This window comes from Meles meles, chromosome 1 (assembly GCF_922984935.1).
Source record: "Meles meles chromosome 1, mMelMel3.1 paternal haplotype, whole genome shotgun sequence".
Taxonomy (NCBI): Eukaryota; Metazoa; Chordata; class Mammalia; order Carnivora; family Mustelidae; genus Meles; species Meles meles.
The window spans coordinates 125,356,240-125,373,254 of NC_060066.1; the positions used below are offsets into that span (position 1 = coordinate 125,356,240).

The 17,015-nt window shown below is 37.1% G+C and overlaps 1 pseudogene; it reads right to left on the reverse strand.

Moving 5' to 3' along the window:
• Positions 1-13,188: 13,188 nt before the first annotated feature.
• Positions 13,189-14,638, reverse strand: LOC123954256 (annotated as a pseudogene).
• Between the last annotated feature and the right edge of the window lie 2,377 nt (positions 14,639-17,015).

Consider the following 17,015-nt stretch of genomic DNA (forward strand, 5'->3'; position numbering starts at 1 on the left):
GAAATAGAAACAATCATCAGAAATTATTACCAACAGTTATATGCCAATAAGCTAAGCAACCTAGATGAAATGGATGCATTCCTGGAAAGCTACAAACTCCCAAAATTGAACCAGGAAGAAATTGACAACCTGAATAGACTGATATCTAGTAATGAGATTGAAGCAGTGATCAAAAACCTCCCAAAAAACAAGAGCCCAGGACCTGACGGATTCCCTGGGGAATTCTACCAAACTTTCAAAGAAGAAATAACACCAATTCTCCTGAAGCTGTTCCAAAAAATTGAAGCAGAAGGAAAACTTCCAGACTCTTTTTATGAAGCCAGCATTACCCTGATCCCCAAACCAGGCAAAGACCCTACCAAAAAGGAGAATTTCAGACCAATATCACTGATGAATATGGATGCAAAGATTCTCAACAAGATCCTAGCAAACAGGATCCAGCAGCACATTAAAAAGATTATCCACCATGACCAGGTGGGATTCATCCCTGGGTTGCAAGGTTGGTTCAACATTCGCAAATCAATCAGTGTGATAGAACACATCAATAAGAGAAGAGAGAAGAACCACATGGTCCTCTCAATTGATGCAGAAAAAGCATTTGACAAAATCCAGCATCCATTCCTGATGAAAACGCTTCAAAGTAGAGGATAGAGTTGAGGATAGAGGGAACATTCCTGAACTTCATAAAATCTATCTATGAAAGACCCACAGCAAATATCATCCTCAATGGGAAAAAGCTTGCAGCCTTCCCGTTGAGATCAGGAACACGACAAGGATGCCCACTCTCACCACTCTTGTTCAACATAGTATTAGAAGTTCTAGCAACGGCAATCAGACAACAAAGAGAAATAAAAGGTATCCAAATTGGCAAGGAAGAAGTCAAACTCTCTCTCTTCGCAGATGACATGATTCTTTATATAGAAAACCCCAAAGACTCCACCCCCAAACTACTAGAACTCATATAGCAATTCAGTAACGTGGCAGGATACAAAGTCAATGTACAGAAATCAGTGGCTTTCTTATACACTAACAATGAAAATACAGAAAGGGAAATTAGAGAATCGATTCCATTTACTATAGCACCAAGAACCATAAGATACCTGGGCATAAACCTAACCAAAGAAGTAAAGGACCTGTACTCGAGGAACTACAGAACACTCATGAAAGAAATTGAAGAAGACACAAAAAGATGGAAGACTGTTCCATGCTCTTGGATTGGAAGAATAAACATTGTTAAAATGTCTATACTGCCTAGAGCAATCTATACTTTTAATGCCATTCCGATCAAAATTCCACCGATATTTTTCAAAGAGCTGGAGCAAATAATCCTAAAATTTGTATGGAGTCAGAAGAGACCCCGAATTGCTAAGGAAATGTTGAAAAACAAAAACAAAACTGGCGGCATCACGTTACCCGATTTCAAGCTTTACTACAAAGCTGTGATCACCAAGACAGCGCGGTACTGGCATAAAAACAGACACATAGAACAGTGGAACAGAGTGGAGAGCCCAGATATGGACCCTCAACTCTATGGTCAAATAATCTTCGACAAAACAGGAAAAAATATTCAATGGAAAAAAGACAGTCTCTTCAATAAATGGTGCTGGGAAAACTGGACAGCGATATGTAGAAGAATGAAACTCGACCATTCTCTTACACCATACACAAAGATAAACTCGAAATGGATAAAAGACCTCAACGTGAGACAGGAATCTATCAGAATCCTAGAGGAGAACATAGGCAGTAACCTCTTCGATATCAGCCACAGCAACTTCTTTCAAGATATGTCTCCAAAGGCCAAGGAAACAAAAGCAAAAATGAACTTTTGGGACTTCATCAAGATCAAAAGCTTCTGCACAGCAAAGGAAACAGTCAACAAAACAAAGAGGCAACCCACGGAATGGGAGAAGATATTTGAAAATGACAGTACAGACAAAAGGTTGATATCCAGGATCTATAAAGAACTTCTCAAACTCAACACACACAAAACAGATAATCATATCAAAAAATGGGCAGAAGATATGAACAGACACTTCTCCAATGAAGACATACAAATGGCTATCAGACACATGAAAAAATGTTCATCATCACTAGCCATCAGGGAGATTCAAATTAAAACAACATTGAGATACCACCTGACACCAGTTAGAATGGCCAAAATTAGCAAGACAGGAAACAACGTGTGTTGGAGAGGTTGTGGAGAAAGGGGAACCCTCTTACACTGTTGGTGGGAATGCAAGTTAGTGCAGCCACTTTGGAGAACAGTGTGGAGATTCCTGAAGAAATTAAGAATAGAGCTTCCCTATGACCCTGCAATTGCACTGCTGGGTATTTACCCCAAAGATACAGATGTAGTGAAAAGAAGGGCCATTTGTACCCCAATGTTTATTGCAGCAATGGCTACGGTCGCCAAACTGTGGAAAGAACCAAGATGCCCTTCAACGGATGAATGGATAAGGAAGATGTGGTCCATATACACAATGGAGTATTATGCCTCCATCAGAAAGGACGAATACCCAACTTTTGTAGCAACATGGACGGGACTGGAAGAAATTATGCTGAGCGAAATAAGTCAAGCAGAGAGAGTCAAGTATCATATGGTCTCACTTATTTGTGGAGCATAACAAATAACATGGAGGACATGGGGAGATGGAGAGGAGAGGGAGTTGAGGGAAACTGGAAGGGGAGATGAACCATGAGAGACTATGGACTCTGAAAAACAACCAGAGGGTTATGAAGGGGCGGCGGGGTGGGGGGGTGGGGTGGGGTGGGAGGTTGAGGAACCATGTGATGGGTAATAGGGAGGGCACGTACTGCATGGAGCACTGGGTGGGATGCCAAAACAATGAACACTGTTATGCTGTAAATAAGCAAATAAAAATAATTAATTAATTAAAAAAAAAGAAATCTAGGAACACAAAATACTGCCAGGACAATTATTTTCCTGTCTATCAAGATCTCAAGAGATGTGTAGTTTATACCCTTGAACAATAACAAATGAGGAATCAAGGAATTGCTAGGATAATAACTATGCTAATTCTTAATAATCCACTACAGAATTCTTAGTAAACTGGGCTAGAGCAGAATTTTATGCCTGAACTCTAAGTAGTAGTAATAATAATAACAAACATTGATGCTTATTATCTTCTAAGCACTGTGCTTAGCGCTTTATTTAATGCAGTCAAACCTTCTAGATAACCTCATTATATACCCATTTTATAGATAAGGAAACAGAGGCACAGAGGTTGTTAATAATCTGCCCATTCTCATATTCAACAGTAGTGGAGGGATCTTCTGCCACATTACTACAAGCTTGCTTCCTGGCAGAAAGAATTTACCTGGATGCATGCTTCCTTGTGAGAAGAAAGTCAGAATATAGGAGACAGCATGGCCTTGTATATGAACTCATCTACGGCCAATCACTCACTTGGAGTTGATATAATCATTACCCTTGATTACCAGGGAGTGCTGTTTGAGGAAGAGGGTAGGGACAAATGAAAGTGATCTCCTCCCCCTACAGTTATCTATTAGGAAAACCAAATGCCACCTGTATCTATTTCATCTCTGATCACTTACATACAACACCCAGTGCTCATCATAACAAGTGCCCTCCTTAATACCCATCACCCATTTGGCCCATCCCCCACCCATCTCCCTCCATCAACCCTCAGTTTGTTCTCTATTTTTAAGAGTCTCTTACGGTGTTGCATAACCACTCTAGGGCCAGCTCTCTGCCCTAGAATTTGAACTGAGGCCATTATTTTGTAGTTTAAATAATGTTTCTCAGGACTAATAACGGTGACAAATCTGCTTACTACAGGGCATTAAAAATACAGGGCATATAAAAATATAACAATTTTGTTCTAGAAACTAAGTAATCCAAGTCAAATGTCTTTTAAAGATTGTCCCATGATATTTTCCCTCTTTTTAATGTCTACTTAATTTTATTACTCCCTGTTTATTACAAAGGATAAGGCTTGATTTAAGTTGAGTCTCACTTAAATCCCACTTATATAAAACTTTTCTCATGATCAGAACAATAATTTTAAACAATTGTGTCCATGGTGGGGACAAAATTTTAAAAAAATATTATAGATCTGGGCATTAAGACACTCTTTGCATGATATTAATTCCTGCCCTAATGTATAGACAGCAAGATTGAAGTTCTGTCTGCTATTAATTAGATGCAGAATATTAAAGAATTGTAAACATAACTAGGTCTCAAAATTGATCCTTTCTTCTGAATCATCAACTTCATGGGCATCAAATTGAAACAAAAAGTGATTTAAAGGACTGTCTGGGTGGCTCAGATGCCTGTTGAATGTTCCAAGTTAGAACTTCCATTATTGGTTGAGAAATTATTGTGCGCTTTTGTTAATTACAAATACTACAAATGTTATTTTAAAATACACCAGGTCATAAGGACATCATGGGTTTGGGACAAAAGATTTTAGTTTTGATCTGCCACTAGTGATTTCACCTGCACACTGAAGGTTCAAATTGTGTTATACATCGAACTGGATAAAAATGGAAGAGCTGTTGGCTAATGCCTTCTTCTGTTTCACAATCTACTATTGCTAATCAAGCATCTCATTAGATAATTATCACCAGTCTTCTTTTTCCTTCTTTTTTTTCATCTTTGAAGACAGTTTTTTTTAATAGTACACCTAGAGAAATAAAAGCATATCTTAAGTATTTAATTTGATGCATTTTCATGAGGCAAACAGACTCCTTCAAACACACACTCAATAGATCAAAAGAAAGAACATTACCAGCAGCTTAGTGCCTGCCTTGTGCCCTATTTTGGTCACTGAAACCAGACTAAAAATTATCCTGACTTACACCACCAACTTCTAAAATTATAACTTGATTTAATTATTTACATAAGTAAAATCATGTTTGATTGGAATTACACTGAATCTATAGGTCAAGATAGAGGATACTGGTATCATAACACTACTGAATCTTCCAACCCACAAACATAATGTATCTCTCAATTAATTAAGTCTTCATTAGTTTCTCTTAGCAATATTTTGTAGTTTTCATGTATTGGTCTTCCACATATTTCCTTAGTGCTATACCAAATCATTTGCATAATTTTCAGTGGTACTGTAAATGAGATTTAAAATTTTCAATTCCAATTGCTCCTTGCTAATAGTTAAAAAATGCAACTGAGTTTTTACATTGTATTCTACAACCTTGCTAAAATCACTTATTAGTTCTAGTTGTCTATTTGTATACTCCCTGGGATCATTTATTAATGAAATCATGTTATCATCCATTAATGGCAGTTTTATTCCTATTCAACTTATTTGACTTTTATTTCTTTTTCTTGCATTATAGCACTTTCTAAGACTTGAAATAAATGTTGAATGGAAGTGGTGAGACCAGATGTTCTTAGCTTGTTTCTGATCTTAAGGGAAAATAATTCAGCCATTTCTTATCAAGTATAAGCTATAGGTTGTATATCAACTTGAGAAATTTTTCTCCAATTTCTAGTTTACTGATAGGTTTTTTGTTTGTTTGTTTTGTTTTTGTTTTTATTTTGTTGTGCTTGGCTGCTTAGTTTGTCAAATGTTTTTTTTCTGAATCTTTTCAGGTTTTCCTTATTTATGTGTTAACATAGTAATTTACATTGATTGATGTATGAATTTTGAATCAGCCCTTCATTCTTAGAATAAATTCCACTTGATGGACTGTGTTAGTATTTGCCAAGGAATTTTATTTCCATATTTGCAAAGGATATTGGTCTGCAGTTTTCTTTTCTTGTAATATCTTCAGTTTGATTTCAAGGTAAAAATTAGCCTCATAAAATGAATTGGTAAGTCATAAGTCACTTATACCTTTATTTTCTGGAAGAGTCTTTCTATAATTTTTTTCTTAAATATTGGGTAGAATTCACTAGTGAAGCCAACTAGGACTAGGGTTTTCTTTGTGGGAAAGTTTTTAAGTTAAAAATTCAATTGGTCTATTCAATTGCTTTAACTGATATTGAGCTACTCAATTTATCTATTTCTTTTTCATTGAACTTTGACATATTTTTAATTTTTCAGACATTTTTATTTAATCTAATTATCTAAATCAAATTAATGAACACAAATTGTTCATAATATTCTCTTATCATTTTTACTGTCGTAGAAACTATGGCAAAATTTTCTTTAAGTTTTCTAGAATTGGATGTAGTTTTTTAGTTTTTTTTTCTTGCTTGCTTGTTTGTCTCATTTCACAAGAATTGCTTTTCCCATTCATCTGTTAGACCACTGTGGGGATGTTTCTCAGATCTTCAGGATTAGAATATAGTGAGGTTCTTGGATGTAAGGCCCACAAAAGCATGGGGCAAATGGGATTGCTGCCCAAGGAGTTTCTTGCTTTTCCAATAGTGCACACTCAGCCACCAGCTTTTTGTCAAAATTGCAATTTATGTGTCTCAACGTCCTGGGCTCTAGATAAGCAAATCTTGGTTGTGACACTATGGACTTACCTTTATCTCCAGATTTTGGGGTGTTAGTTTGCCCTGCAGTTTTCCATTTCTGAGGAGTCTGAGAAAAGTTACTGAATTTCTAGTTGTCCAGCTTTTTTTTTTTTTTAATAGGTCAAAAAAAGGAGGTGATTATTTCAGGTTCTTTATACATCAGAGCTGAAACTGGATGTCAACTTAGTAATTTCTGTTTCCTTTATTTTTTTTTAATCACTACTGACTTTTTAATTGCACCAATTAAAAACTTTTCTTTACCGATTACACTGTCTTTAATTTATCTCAGTTATAACTGTCACTTGCAAGGGTATACATTCGACTGTCCATTCAATCCTCTGTGATTTTTTTCCTTGTATATTTTATTTCTACTTGCTTATAAGTTCTACATGTTTATGAAATACATTGCTGTATTTTTCTTCATAAAGCTATCTTTTTAAAATATTAAAGAAAATATTTTGATTTTTTAATTAATTAATTTAATTTAATTTTTAATTTAATTAATTTGATTTTTAAATTTCTTTATTTAGGTCCAATTTCCATCTACCACATTCTTTTTGTCTGAAAAACATTTGAACAATTCTTGTAGTTCCTATCTGATGCCAGCTAATTAAGTGTTTCTGTGTTTCTGAAAAATCTTTATTTCATTTCATTTCTGTAAGGTTTATTTTCTCAGTATACAATTGTAGTTTGCCAGTTTTGTGGTTCATTATTTAAAGATGCCACTTTATTTTGTTCTTTTACTATAATCAAGATGTCACCTACTTTTTGATGAGATGTCTAATGATGTTAATTTTACTTCTTTATAAACATTTTTTTCTTTCAAGATTTTCTATTTCCATTGGATTTTAGCATATTTGTGCTTTTCTTTGTATTCTTACTGCTTGAGTTCTCTAAGATTCTTGGATCTTTGTTTTTTCTTTTTAAATTAATTTCGGAAAATTCTCAGACATTATCTGCTAAAACTGTTACTTCTCATTTGACCTGTTACTTATTTCTTCTCCTACCACAAATCCAGCTATCGGTATATTTTAGACTGTTTTATATTTATCCTATGGATATAGAAAGCCTGTTTCTATTTTTCTTTTCTTTTTTCCCTCTGTTTCAGTTTATATAGTTCTGTATGCTGTTTCCTCTGTTATAGCTAGTCTGCTTTTAAAACTCCATTGCAGTGATTTTTCATCTCTAATACCATGTTTTTTTTCGTTTTGGCATTTCTATTTCACCTTTTTTCCCAAGCTTTCATTTCATTTTCTTACTAAATTTCATCACAGCTCATACTTGTTGGTCACCTTTCCCAGTAAAATCTTTAACACATTTAGGGTGCCTATGTGGCTCAGTCAGTTAAGCATTCGACTCTTAATTTCTGCTCAGGTCATGATCTCAGAGTTTTAGGATCAATCTGCATGTCACACACTGTGCTTAATGGAGCAGAGTTTGCTTGTCCCTCTCCCTGTTCTCCCCCTTGCTCAGGAGCACTCTCCCTCGCTCTCTAAAATAAATACATTTTGAAAAGAAATTTTTAACACATTCAACATAGTCATTTAGAAGTACTTCTCTGATAGTTCTAATTTCTGAGCAATGTCTGTTTCTCTTTCTGTTGACTATTTTTTCTCTTGACAATAGATCATTTTTGTTATGTTGTTTTGTGCATCTCATAATACAGTTGATCCTTGAACAACACAAGTTTGAACTTCATGGGTCTACTTACATGCATACTTGTTTTTCAGTAAATACAGTACTGTAGCTGTAATTTTCTTATGATCTCCTTAACATTTTCTTTTCTCTAGCCTATTTTACTATAACAGTACAATATATAATACTTATAACTTAAAAAATATGTTAATCAACTGTTTATGTTATTAGTAGGGTTTCTGATCAGCAGTAGACCATAAGTTGTTAAGTCTGGAGGAGTAAAAAGTTATATGCAGATTTTCAACCACAAAGGGGTTGGCACTTCTAGCCCCTGCATTGCCCAAGGGTCAAAAGTGCATTCTTTGATTGAATGCTACATGTTGGGCATTTCTCGTCTTCTGTCAGGCATTTTGTGAGGGTCCAAGCCAACCTAATCAGTAAGCGAAGGGGGTTTGAGTTTTATTGTAGCTATAATTACTGACGTTACATTTCAGTGGTGGGCTTGTACTACCTTATGCTTCAGATGGGCATAAAGGGTTTCATCTAAGTTGATCTGCACCATGCTCCATTCTCAGCTTTTGGCAGACCCTGCACACAGGTACCATGAAGAGATTCTCTCCTTACTCTTCCCCCTCCCTCATGATCTAGTGATGTTGCTTATTACTCTGTGTCAGGTTCATGGTCAGATAAGAGTCAGGCTTCTCATGCTCCACTGTCAGTCTCAGAGGTGGTTCCTCAACATTCTTGTCGCCTATGCTCCTGCCCCCCAGTGACAGCGAGGCTCTGCTCTGTACCAACGTGTCCTATTGTGTCGCCACCACTTTCCCCTTGGCAGCCTCAGATACCTACTGTGTATTGGTGGGAGGTTCTGTCTCATGTGAGATTTTCTGCCTTTCCTTCAGGGGCAGATGTTTTTTTCTCCTACCACTTTGCAGCAGTAGCTGCCAACTTTTGCATATAAGCAAGGAGTTGAAAGGCTTTCTCTCTGTCCTCCAGCAACAGATGACTTGTATTTCCTTCTTTTTTTTTTAAAAGGATTTATTTATTTATTTATTTGAAAGAGAGAGAGAGTGCACAGGTGCACAAAGTGGGGAAGGGGGGTGAAGGGAGGAGCAGAAAGAGAGGGAGAGGCAGAGAATCCCAAGCAAACTTTGCACTGAGAGGAGCCCAATGAGCTCAGTCCTTGATCTCACAACCTTGAGATTCTGACCTGTGCGGGAACCAAGAGTTGGACGTTTAATCAACTGAGCCACCCAGGCACCCCCAGATGACTTATATTTCTACTACTTGCCCAAAAGCAGTGAATCTTGTCTTGGAAGTTGGGAAAAGAGGGCGTCCTTTCACTTTTGTAGAGCCAAATAATTTTTGCTTCATATGAAAAAAAACCCCTGTGTACCACTGAGGGGAGCTTTCTCCTGTCTTTGCCCTATCCACAGTCTTTCCTGTAATCACCAGTGGAAACCAATGGAAAAGAGGAAGTCATTTGTTATTGATTGGCTTTTTTGTATCTGGGACTCCCAGGGATTCTAAACTGATTCTCTGGTTTGTACCAGTCTTAAAGAATTCATTAAAATATCAGTTCTTTTCCTCTTATCCACTTTTTTTTCCTCTTATCCACTTTTATAATTAACTCCAATTCCTCCAATATTCTGCTAAAGTGTAAAACAGTTCATATATCCTGTTCTACCATATCTCAGTGGTCTTGTCATACTTAGAAATTCACTTTATCTGATTACCTTGCGACTTCAGCTCCTTATGAACTCAAAGTTACAATTTTGTATAATATGGATCTTTATGGGAGAAATGGTCACTTGTGATTTTTACATTCTCAATTATTTATAACTATAGAATAGATATTTTGGAAGTCTAGCAAATATCTAACTTTAATACAAAGAATAATAGATACTTTTAAAAATGCAACCTATGGTTTTACTACTTTCTCTATAATTATAATAATTTTGAATAAAAATATTACTTGTATTTAACTCTTACTAAATAATTACTACTATTTCACATTTAACACAAAATTACTAAGACTGAGGAAGATTTTTAAAAATGTAATTAGAAACAAACTTTTAAAAATCACAATAATTGATGGTTTAATGACTAGAATTAATTTTGAAAACTTGCAAATCCTCTTTGTGTGTATTTACCTGAGCTTAAAGGGAAGATTCATGATGGGAAATAATTTTTCGATAATAACTTCTGTTTTTCTTAGTAAGACATTGTTATTTGTGATGCTCATGTAATTATATGCCAGTGTAACTCAAGTATGTAATGACATTTCTCATTGAAAGCATTTAAATAACTCAGGAAATTGCTTTACTGTTCTGTTTCCTGACTTAAAACCCACTTTTGCCATGTTCATTTTATTATACAATCTGTTTCAACTCATCCAGGCAAAATATATTCCACAAAGTATAATGTGCACTGAATGTTTTACTGGTTGATAGCCATATAATTGTATCCATTCTTGCGTTTATATTTGTACATAGACATTTAGCATACTATATATAAACAGTCATGTTTATAAATGTGCATGCAAATAATGTCTGAATAAGGATTCACACAGATTTATTTTCTCCTCATCAGTGATTTCAGTTGATTTTAAAATAAGATATTCATGAATTATAATTTACTTTATAGATTATAAAAGATTCATTAAGTAAGGAAAAAATGGAAGAATGAAAACTGAATAAAATTGTTATATGTAATCAATTTCATTAGGAAGTAAAAAAAAAAAAAAAGACCTTCAGCTCCGTAAATGTACTGATGTTATTTTTCAGTCCATAACGCAAGAGAATACTGTCTACCACTTACAATGAATTAATGTAATTCCAGGTGATCACACAAATTCATATTTTATTGCAGTGAAGAAGCTATTTTCATTCAAGTGGCAAGGTATTTTTAGTCAGGTGGCACTACTATTATATGAAAACACCTTTAAGCAAATGCTCACTTAATCCCTTTCTCGTTGATCTCAGCAACTGTTATTGGCAGGAATGCAGGCTGTATTACATGGGAAGGGCCTTGCTTCATCAACACTTTCATTGTGAAATTGTGTTTTTGAGTGGCATTTCTCACCCTTTCTGTCAAAATGAACAGCAGGACCATGATCTTTGGCTGTTCATCTTTTCCTTTGCGTGGAACATTTTGAAGTGTCAGTGAAAGCACATTTGCTTATTTAGTACATGGACACAGGTTCAGTGGAAAGCAGAAAGTATAGGGAAAATGGAGAAAGAAAAAACTGAAATAAACATAAAAATGTGCTATAAGGATAAGCTTTGTTCAAAATGCTTTCTCCATTCTTTGGAGTAAAATTTTTGGCATATGCACCATGAGAGCTAGACTTTGACTCTAATTTTATCTTAATTAGGCACCATTTGAATTAAAGGTTATGTTTTAAAGTAGCAGAGATTCTTTTGTTGTACCTACAGTCATCTACTGATAATTTTTTAATAAAAATTTTTCTATTTTGTGTTCTTGACATACTTACATTAATGGACATCTTTTTTTTTTTTAAAGTTCTGAAGTAGTGATGATTTTTCTTCCATTTGCTGCTTTCCCTTCCCATTTTCAGGAAGCTAAGCTCACAATCAAATGCTGGCCCTTTTGTACACACTAACTTGCACACCCCTTCTCTTATCTCTCTTGTTCCTTTTTTTTTTTTTTAAGAATTTATTTATTTATTTGACAGAGAGTGAGAGAGCACAAGTAGGCAGAGAGGCAGGTAGAGAGAGAGGAGGAAGCAGGCTCCCTGCTGAGCAGAAAGCCTGATGCAGGGTTATTTGATCCCAGGACCCTGGGATCCCAGGACCCTGGGATCATGACCTGAGCCCAGGACCCTGGGATCATGACCTGAGCCTAAGGCAGAAGCTTTAACCCACTGAGTCACCCACTTTTTTACAGGCTACGTTCATGTGAATTTATGTATCCCAAGGGATAAAGCAGAGTGGAGAAGACACTGGATGCTGTCATCAGAGGATGTACATGAGATTAAAAAATTGTCTGCTTAGGTGTCATTTTATTTATTTTTAAGACTGCAACTCTAAAGACCATTCTGCTTGTTATGGAAATGGAGTGCTGGCTGGTCTCAAATAGGCATGTAAATTGAGACAACTTCTTTCCTTTCAAAACCAAGTATCTGTCCACATCCACTGTTTTCTGTGATTTCCATGGAGCCTCCTACAGGGAGAAAATAAACTGTACCATGTCTTCAATCCAAGTTCAGATGTATAAAATTTGTAAAAGAGAGACCAGCTGCCAATAAAGGCTAAAGTTCTGCAAGTCACTACAGGGTCTAGGAGCCCAGGTGAATTGCAAAGGAAAATCCAAGCAAAAGAGAGTTTAAAGAGTTTTTTTTTTTTTTTTTGACGTAAAAATTTATTTTTAATTACAACTTGTGTCATGCAACAGGCATGGGATCGCCTACCACCATTTCATAAGAGTGAAGTAATGCAGTTGTCATTTGTCACTTGCCAAAGAGAGAGTAAAGGCAGTATTTCTAAGTCAAATACTTGCAACATGGGAAGTCTTTGTACTTAAAAGTAAAATTTGAATTCTTTTAAAATGTTTTCGGTAATTCTTTTACAATTTCCTCAAATTAATATTTTGCATTAAATGTCCCAGGTGTATAGTAGTGGGACTATCTTTCTTTTCATAAAGGTGTATACATCGGCTCATGGGTTTCACGTGCCCAGTATTCACTTTATTTTCTTCTATATTAATGTACTCTTGGTAAAGGCACGCACCAGAGTATGCCTGACATGAGCAATCGAGGAAGTTTCTTTTCATTCATAATGGCCATAACTTTATAATCAAAAACTAATTATAAACTTCCCAGCCTCAACCCACATGAATGATGAACCAACATAACGAAAAACAAGCTTCAGTTTTCTCCAAATATTTTATGCAAGACGCAGGGTAGCCACATCCCTTGAAATGCCGATTGCCCCTAGGGGGCTGTTGCCCTACTTGATCAAATAAAAGTACTGTCACACAGCTAAAAGCTTTATATAGATGTATTTCTGTTCTTGGTCGCTAAAACGTAGGCAGTTTGGTAAATACGCTTGTCTCTTGTGCTTTTTCTACTTTGGGTTATGTATTTTATAGATGACACACACAATCATCTCTACAGGTTAAGAGTGCTAAGTATTATTTTTACTATAGACCTTTTCTTCCTTCCCATTTAAGATGGGAAGACCCAGCCTTTGGTATCAATAACTTATTTCCATGACAATATTTAAAGGGCATCATCAGTGTTCATTGCAGTTGTGTAGTCTTTCGGTAAAGGGGTGGTGAGAGACTCTTTGCTCTCAGTAAGTGCTCTAGGCTGATGGATAAACACACTGAATTTTACACCCTGGTTGTTGGCAGCTCTGACAAAACCACTATTGGCAGTCATCGTGATGGTTTTTTAGAGTGTCTCCTGTCCCAAAAATTGTTAGCGAGCGGCTATTGATTTTCGAACTGGCCACCAGTCTCAAGGCACGCTCAGAAGGCTGGTCAGGCACCACATTAATTTGCTTAATCAGCATAGTGGCCCTCTCTCTCTCCCCAGGTCCTCCTAAGGTATCTAGAATAGACTGAAAGTCTTTGACAGCAGAATGACAGGCAAACAACTCCTTGTCCTTCATAAACACCTCCAGCTGTAGCAAAACCTGCTCTTTCCTCTCTTGCTCTGCTTGTTCCGTGAGCACTTTCTCTTTGAAGACAAAGTGGCAGCCTCCATAGCTGAGGGCAGATACGTATGTGATTAAAGTCGTAATGTCCAGATTCACTCTTTTGCACACATCGACCTTAATTTCCGTTGGAAAGGCAACACGTGCTAGGATATTTTCTCGGTCCACTTGGGTCACCTGCAAAAGCTCAGGGACCTCATCGTCTGACTCACTCTCACTGGGCTGGAGCTCTTCTGGGTGATCTAACAGAGAATTAACGGCTACTATGTCTCCTCTCACAGAAATGCCCATTTCTTTGAGCTTCTCTGCCATGGGGCTGGAGACGCTGTTATACAATGCAAAGATGATGTGAGGGTTGTTGTACTGCACTGGCTGCTGGCGACTGGCCTGGAGGAAGTCTTCAGCCTGCTCAATGATACTTTTGTCACCATACTGGCCCCTGCCCAGTCAAATGTTATGGAGAGCTTCAGCCTTTCAGCCAATGGCTTTCACCCACGTGTGACCACCATTGGCAACCACATCCACCACAAGGGTCTGCTTTTCTCCTACGGTATCTGTGTAACCAGTCATAAAGAACACTAACAACTTCTTCCAAGTTTTCTGCTGATTCCACGATGGCTCTTAGGTGTGTTAGGTTAGTGCTCTGGAGATGGGATTCCTTAATGGCTACTTTCCCGGCTTCTACTCTCTAAGAATTTTAACTCTGCCTTCAATTTGCTGCACAGCTTTGCGCCACCTTCTCTGCCACCTTTTCTTGATCTAGAAAGTGATTCTGCCTCTTGATCAGTTCCTTGGCTATGACGATTCGTTCACAGAGCATGGAGTGTGCAGACATGCTGATGGCATTATTCCTTTCCGGCAGCGCCAGGACCGCGTGCGCGAGCAGGCAGACACGTGCGCGCGCGAGGCCGGGACCCGCCGGAAAAGCTCGCCCGGCAGACCCCACCACACTCCTAGCCACTGTGTGGCTGCTCAGCCCGCGCCGAGAGTTTAAAGAGTTTTGAGCTCAGCAGGGCAGCTAATTCTAGAATATCCCCAATTCCAAGTTAATTTAGGTACACACAAGTACCCTGAGGATAAAATGACCTGTGTGTGTGATGTAAGAAGAATTTGACTAAAGTAAGCCCGCTCTGAGTGTGAGTACCCAAAAAACTGGCACATTCCCTCCTTGCCAGGAGCTGACCATCTACCAGAACGCTCTGTGTCTTGAGTGGCCCAATGGAATTGAAGGAATACTTCTCAATAACACAAGGCTAGATGGCATTAAAAAAAAAAAAAAAAGAAAAGAAAAAAGGCAGCTGAATGCAGAAGAGACTTCCAAGAATGCTATTCAGCATTGTGGAGTGGCTGAAGGGGGTAGAGTGCTTGCTTGAACTCCTGTGAGTGCCAAAAAGGCACCCCCTTGTGGTCTGTTGGTGAAGGACATACTGAGGTTTGCAGCCAAGCAGAAGAAACTGCCAGCCTTCATAAGTGGGCCACTGGCCAATTTGTGACCTATTTTGCATCCATAGGCTATTGAACATCAAAGTTACCTTTTGTTTGTAGTCTTATCTTCACTATGCACTGCCAAGGCACAAACCTTCTATGCATGATCTTTTTATTAGCCTTTTAAAAAGGAAACTATTTTGCACTAATATATATTAGAAAAGATCCTCTTAAATTTCCCACTTTTATTTCTAGCTCATAATTGGCATTATAATCGGAAACTTCTGGTGAAATTGCACTAATTGTTTTTAGGAACCTCAGAGTAAGAAATAGTAGTGTTGTGTTAAATTGATTAAATAAGGAGGCAATTAGACTAAGGTGGCTCTAATGTAATGGATGGGTCTGTAAGCAAAGCAAAATCTAAGCCAGTAAATGCCTCAAGGTTATGCAGTCACAACCTAGGGACCACTAGTCACAAAGACCTAACAAGGCTTTAAACTACAGCCAATCAAATCATTTCCCTTCCGTGCTGCCATAGCTTCTCTATATAAGCCTTTCTCTGAGCTCTTGTTGATGGAGAACTCCTAACCATTTCTGGTTTGGCACTGCCCGACTGGAATAGATTTTTGATCCAATTAACTCCTCAAATTCTTGAAATGTTTCAATTTGTCTTTTAACAGTGGGTACTAAGGTGAGGGTGGGGTCACACAGCAGTACTCCTACTGTGTAAGCAAACTCCTATCAACTTTTGAGTAGGGTTGACTTCGCTGCAATGATGGTAAAAACAACACTAAATTAATATAATTTACACTTGAATGAAGAAAAAGGGAAGATAATATTTTACTGTGTTTCTCTTAAATATAAATTAAGAATAGGTAATTTACTGCTAGAAGACTACTGATTGACACCAGATAGGAGTGTTCTTGAAGACCATTAGGATGAGGAGTTTGCCTTTACTACACTCAGCGATGCAGAGCTAGAAAGAAAATGGAATGAGAAGAGGGGTTTAGTTGGCCCTGTCTTTCAAAGCACAGATAGAGAAGATAAAAAGGATAACCAATATCCCTTTAGGAGTTCCCTGATTAAATACAGAGGAAGAAGCTGAGGTTTGTCATAAACTGTTTCAGATTATTGTTAAAGAAAATTAGTGGTTCCTATACCACTCCCCCTGATGTCCTAAAGATTCTGCAGATACAGATTAAAAGCAAGTTTACAGTATAAAAGAAGCATGGGTTAAGGAGGAGTTAACAATGAGCCACAAGTGGGATAACCTTATCTTCTCTTGGTGATATCACAGTGTCCTTTCAATGACTGATGTCCACATAACCCATCAAGTTACCTCACGGCTCATTGCAGAATGAAAATAACCCCATATTTTCCCTCCTACTTTATATAAATTTTTTCTCCTTCATATCCTTGCCCTTTCACTTTTATGTCCAAGAAACACCCAGAAAACTGAGCTGTAGTGTCCCTGATCTACTTTCTTATAGTCGATATGGAAGTGGCTGCACCTAATCTGAATTTTTTTTTCAATCCTGAGATATTTTTAGTCACTTACACCATTAGAAAAAGCTACAAAATATTCTTATTATTTTAATGAAGTTCTTTCAGTTTCTGTTTTTTTTTTATATTTTGCTATTATATTTTTCAGTCATCTATACGCACTGGTCTCTTTAATTTCTAAATAAATAAATTTCTGTACTGTTTCACTGACATTGGTTGGTACAACAGAGACTATGCACTCATTAACAGTCATCAGGAAAGATGTTACCTTTGGATATCTGAGCGTTACAGTAGTAGGT